The following is a 7,285-nucleotide window of genomic DNA, read 5'->3' on the forward strand; positions in this document are numbered from 1 at the left end:
TGTTATTACCTAGTACCCCTGCACATCGACTCAGTACTGGTACCCTGTGTATATAGCCATGTTATTACCTCGTACCCCTGCACATCGACTCAGTACTGCTACCCCTGTATATAGACATGTTATTACCTAGTACCCCTGCACATCGACTCAGTACTGCTACTCCCTGTATATATATAGCCATGTTATTACCTAGACATGTACCCCTGCACATCGACTCAGTACTGGTACCCTCTGTATATAGCCATGTTATTACCTCGTACCCCTGCACATCGACTCAGTACTGCTACTCCCTGTATATAGACATGTTATTACCTAGTACCCCTGCACATCGACTCAGTACTGCTACTCCCTGTATATAGACATGTTATTACCTAGTACCCCTGCACATCGACTCAGTACTGCTACCCCTGTATATAGACATGTTATTACCATACCCTGCACATCGACTCAGTACTGCTACTCCCTGTATATAGACATGTTATTACCTAGTACCCCTGCACATCGACTCAGTACTGCTACTCCCTGTATATAGACATGTTATTACCTAGTACCCCTGCACATCGACTCAGTACTGCTACTCCCTGTATATAGCCATGTTATTACCTAGTACCCCTGCACATCGACTCAGTACTGCTACTCCCTGTATATAGACATGTTATTACCTAGTACCCCTGCACATCGACTCAGTACTGCTACTCCCTGTATATAGACATGTTATTACCTAGTACCCCTGCACATCGACTCAGTACTGCTACTCCCTGTATATAGACATGTTATTACCTAGTACCCCTGCACATCGACTCAGTACTGCTACTCCCTGTATATAGACATGTTATTACCTAGTACCCCTGCACATCGACTCAGTACTGCTACTCCCTGTATATAGACATGTTATTACCTAGTACCCCTGCACATCGACTCAGTACTGCTACTCCCTGTATATAGACATGTTATTACCTAGTACCCCTGCACATCGACTCAGTACTGCTACTCCCTGTATATAGACATGTTATTTATTACCTAGTACTGCACCCTCAGTACTGCTATATAGACATGTTATTACCTATACCCCTGCACATCGACTCAGTACTGCTACTCCCTGTATATAGACATGTTATTACCTAGTACCCCTGCACATCGACTCAGTACTGCTACTCCCTGTATATAGACATGTTATTACCTAGTACCCCTGCACATCGACTCAGTACTGCTACTCCCTGTATATAGACATGTTATTACCTAGTACCCCTGCACATCGACTCAGTACTGCTACTCCCTGTATATAGACATGTTATTACCTAGTACCCCTGCACATCGACTCAGTACTGCTACTCCCTGTATATAGACATGTTATTACCTAGTACCCCTGCACATCGACTCAGTACTGCTACTCCCTGTATATAGACATGTTATTACCTAGTACCCCTGCACATCGACTCAGTACTGCTACTCCCTGTATATAGACATGTTATTACCTAGTACCCCTGCACATCGACTCAGTACTGCTACTCCCTGTATATAGACATGTTATTACCTAGTTCCCCTGCACATCGACCCCTGCACATCGACTCAGTACTGCTACTCCCTGTATATAGACATGTTATTACCTAGTACCCCTGCACATCGACTCAGTACTGCTACTCCCTGTATATAGACATGTTATTACCTAGTACCCCTGCACATCGACTCAGTACTGCTACTCCCTGTATATAGACATGTTATTACCTAGTACCCCTGCACATCGACTCAGTACTGCTACTCCCTGTATATAGACATGTTATTACCTAGTACCCCTGCACATCGACTCAGTACTGCTACTCCCTGTATATAGACATGTTATTACCTAGTACCCCTGCACATCGACTCAGTACTGCTACTCCCTGTATATAGACATGTTATTACCTAGTACCCCTGCACATCGACTCAGTACTGCTACTCCCTGTATATAGACATGTTATTACCTAGTACCCCTGCACATCGACTCAGTACTGCTACTCCCTGTATATAGACATGTTATTACCTAGTACCCCTGCACATCGACTCAGTACTGCTACTCCCTGTATATAGACATGTTATTACCTAGTACCCCTGCACATCGACTCAGTACTGCTACTCCCTGTATATAGACATGTTATTACCTAGTACCCCTGCACATCGACTCAGTACTGCTACTCCCTGTATATAGACATGTTATTACCTAGTACCCCTGCACATCGACTCAGTACTGCTACTCCCTGTATATAGACATGTTATTACCTAGTACCCCTGCACATCGACTCAGTACTGCTACTCCCTGTATATAGACATGTTATTACCTAGTACCCCTGCACATCGACTCAGTACTGCTACTCCCTGTATATAGACATGTTATTACCTAGTACCCCTGCACATCGACTCAGTACTGCTACTCCCTGTATATAGACATGTTATTACCTAGTACCCCTGCACATCGACTCAGTACTGCTACTCCCTGTATATAGACATGTTATTACCTAGTACCCCTGCACATCGACTCAGTACTGCTACTCCCTGTATATAGACATGTTATTACCTAGTACCCCTGCACATCGACTCAGTACTGCTACTCCCTGTATATAGACATGTTATTACCTAGTACCCCTGCACATCGACTCAGTACTGCTACTCCCTGTATATAGACATGTTATTACCTAGTACCCCTGCACATCGACTCAGTACTGCTACTCCCTGTATATAGACATGTTATTACCTAGTACCCCTGCACATCGACTCAGTACTGCTACTCCCTGTATATAGACATGTTATTACCTAGTACCCCTGCACATCGACTCAGTCAGTACTGCTACATCCCTGTATATAGACATGTTATTACCTAGTACCCCTGCACATCGACTCAGTACTGCTACTCCCTGTATATAGACATGTTATTACCTAGTACCCCTGCACATCGACTCAGTACTGCTACTCCCTGTATATAGACATGTTATTACCTAGTACCCCTGCACATCGACTCAGTACTGCTACTCCCTGTATATAGACATGTTATTACCTAGTACCCCTGCACATCGACTCAGTACTGCTACTCCCTGTATATAGACATGTTATTACCTAGTACCCCTGCACATCGACTCAGTACTGCTACTCCCTGTATATAGACATGTTATTACCTAGTACCCCTGCACATCGACTCAGTACTGCTACTCCCTGTATATAGACATGTTATTACCTAGTACCCCTGCACATCGACTCAGTACTGCTACTCCCTGTATATAGACATGTTATTACCTAGTACCCCTGCACATCGACTCAGTACTGCTACTCCCTGTATATAGACATGTTATTACCTAGTACCCCTGCACATCGACTCAGTACTGCTACTCCCTGTATATAGACATGTTATTACCTAGTTCCCCTGCACATCGACTCAGTACTGCTACTCCCTGTATATAGACATGTTATTACCTAGTACCCCCTGCACATCGACTCAGTACTGCTACTCCCTGTATATAGACATGTTATTACCTAGTACCCCTGCACATCGACTCAGTACTGCTACTCCCTGTATATAGACATGTTATTACCTAGTACCCCTGCACATCGACTCAGTACTGCTACTCCCTGTATATAGACATGTTATTACCTAGTACCCCTGCACATCGACTCAGTACTGCTACTCCCTGTATATAGACATGTTATTACCTAGTACCCCTGCACATCGACTCAGTACTGCTACTCCCTGTATATAGACATGTTATTACCTAGTACCCCTGCACATCGACTCAGTACTGCTACTCCCTGTATATAGACATGTTATTACCTAGTACCCCTGCACATCGACTCAGTACTGCTACTCCCTGTATATAGACATGTTATTACCTAGTACCCCTGCACATCGACTCAGTACTGCTACTCCCTGTATATAGACATGTTATTACCTAGTACCCCTGCACATCGACTCAGTACTGCTACTCCCTGTATATAGACATGTTATTACCTAGTACCCCTGCACATCGACTCAGTACTGCTACTCCCTGTATATAGACATGTTATTACCTAGTACCCCTGCACATCGACTCAGTACTGCTACTCCCTGTATATCAGTACTGCTACTCCCTGTATATAGACATGTTATTACCTAGTACCCCTGCACATCGACTCAGTACTGCTACTCCCTGTATATAGACATGTTATTACCTAGTACCCCTGCACATCGACTCAGTACTGCTACTCCCTGTATATAGACATGTTATTACCTAGTACCCCTGCACATCGACTCAGTACTGCTACTCCCTGTATATAGACATGTTATTACCTAGTACCCCTGCACATCGACGACTCAGTACTGCTACCCCTGCACATCGATAGTAGACATGTTATTACCTAGTACCCCCACATCGACAGTACTGACTGTATATAGACATGTTATTACCTAGTACCCCTGCACTCGACTCAGTACTGCTATATAGACATGTTATTACCTAGTACCCCTGCACATCGACTCAGTACTGCTACTCCCTGTATATAGACATGTTATTACCTAGTACCCCTGCACATCGACTCAGTACTGCTACTCCCTGTATATAGACATGTTATTACCTAGTACCCCTGCACATCGACTCAGTACTGCTACTCCCTGTATATAGACATGTTATTACCTAGTACCCCTGCACATCGACTCAGTACTGCTACTCCCTGTATATAGACATGTTATTACCTAGTACCCCTGCACATCGACTCTGTATATACTGCTACTCCCTGTATATAGACATGTTATTACCTAGTACCCCTGCACATCGACTCAGTACTGCTACTCCCTGTATATAGACATGTTATTACCTAGTACCCCTGCACATCGACTCAGTACTGCTACTCCCTGTATATAGACATGTTATTACCTAGTACCCCTGCACATCGACTCAGTACTGCTACTCCCTGTATATAGACATGTTATTACCTAGTACCCCTGCACATCGACTCAGTACTGCTACTCCCTGTATATAGACATGTTATTACCTAGTACCCCTGCACATCGACTCAGTACTGCTACTCCCTGTATATAGACATGTTATTACCTAGTACCCCTGCACATCGACTCAGTACTGCTACTCCCTGTATATAGACATGTTATTACCTAGTACCCCTGCACATCGACTCAGTACTGCTACTCCCTGTATATAGACATGTTATTACCTAGTACCCCTGCACATCGACTCAGTACTGCTACTCCCTGTATATAGACATGTTATTACCTAGTTCCCCTGCACATCGACTCAGTACTGCTACTCCCTGTATATAGACATGTTATTACCTAGTACCCCTGCACATCGACTCAGTACTGCTACTCCCTGTATATAGACATGTTATTACCTAGTACCCCTGCACATCGACTCAGTACTGCTACTCCCTGTATATAGACATGTTATTACCTAGTACCCCTGCACATCGACTCAGTACTGCTACTCCCTGTATATAGACATGTTATTACCTAGTACCCCTGCACATCGACTCAGTACTGCTACTCCCTGTATATAGACATGTTATTACCTAGTACCCCTGCACATCGACTCAGTACTGCTACTCCCTGTATATAGACATGTTATTACCTAGTACCCCTGCACATCGACTCAGTACTGCTACTCCCTGTATATAGACATGTTATTACCTGTATATAGACATGTTATTACCTACCCCTGCACATCGACTCAGTACTGCTACTCCCTGTATATAGACATGTTATTACCTAGTACCCCTGCACATCGACTCAGTACTGCTACTCCCTGTATATAGACATGTTATTACCTAGTACCCCTGCACATCGACTCAGTACTGCTACTCCCTGTATATAGACATGTTATTACCTAGTACCCCTGCACATCGACTCAGTACTGCTACTCCCTGTATATAGACATGTTATTACCTAGTACCCCTGCACATCGACTCAGTACTGCTACTCCCTGTATATAGACATGTTATTACCTAGTACCCCTGCACATCGACTCAGTACTGCTACTCCCTGTATATAGACATGTTATTACCTAGTACCCCTGCACATCGACTCAGTACTGCTACTCCCTGTATATAGACATGTTATTACCTAGTACCCCTGCACATCGACTCAGTACTGCTACTCCCTGTATATAGACATGTTATTACCTAGTACCCCTGCACATCGACTCAGTACTGCTACTCCCTGTATATAGACATGTTATTACCTAGTACCCCTGCACATCGACTCAGTACTGCTACTCCCTGTATATAGACATGTTATTACCTAGTACCCCTGCACATCGACTCAGTACTGCTACTCCCTGTATATAGACATGTTATTACCTAGTACCCCTGCACATCGACTCAGTACTGCTACTCCCTGTATATAGACATGTTATTACCTAGTACCCCTGCACATCGACTCAGTACTGCTACTCCCTGTATATAGACATGTTATTACCTAGTACCCCTGCACATCGACTCAGTACTGCTACTCCCTGTATATAGACATGTTATTACCTAGTACCCCTGCACATCGACTCAGTACTGCTACTCCCTGTATATAGACATGTTATTACCTAGTACCCCTGCACATCGACTCAGTACTGCTACTCCCTGTATATAGACATGTTATTACCTAGTACCCCTGCACATCGACTCAGTACTGCTACTCCCTGTATATAGACATGTTATTACCTAGTACCCCTGCACATCGACTCAGTACTGCTACTCCCTGTATATAGACATGTTATTACCTAGTACCCCTGCACCCCTGCACATCGACTCAGTACTGCTACTCCCTGTATATAGACATGTTATTACCTAGTACCCCTGCACATCGACTCAGTACTGCTACTCCCTGTATATAGACATGTTATTACCTAGTACCCCTGCACATCGACTCAGTACTGCTACTCCCTGTATATAGACATGTTATTACCTAGTACCCCTGCACATCGACTCAGTACTGCTACTCCCTGTATATAGACATGTTATTACCTAGTACCCCTGCACATCGACTCAGTACTGCTACTCCCTGTATATAGACATGTTATTACCTAGTTCCCCTGCACATCGACTCAGTACTGCTACTCCCTGTATATAGACATGTTATTACACCCCTGCACATCGACTCAGTACTGCTACTCCCTGTATATAGACATGTTATTACCTAGTACCCCTGCACATCGACTCAGTACTGCTACTCCCTGTATATAGACATGTTATTACCTAGTACCCCTGCACATCGACTCAGTACTGCTACTCCCTGTATATAGACATGTTATTACCTCAGTACTGCTACCCCTGTATATGACAC

Source organism: Oncorhynchus gorbuscha, linkage group LG15 (assembly GCF_021184085.1).
Source record: "Oncorhynchus gorbuscha isolate QuinsamMale2020 ecotype Even-year linkage group LG15, OgorEven_v1.0, whole genome shotgun sequence".
Classification (NCBI taxonomy): Eukaryota; Metazoa; Chordata; class Actinopteri; order Salmoniformes; family Salmonidae; genus Oncorhynchus; species Oncorhynchus gorbuscha.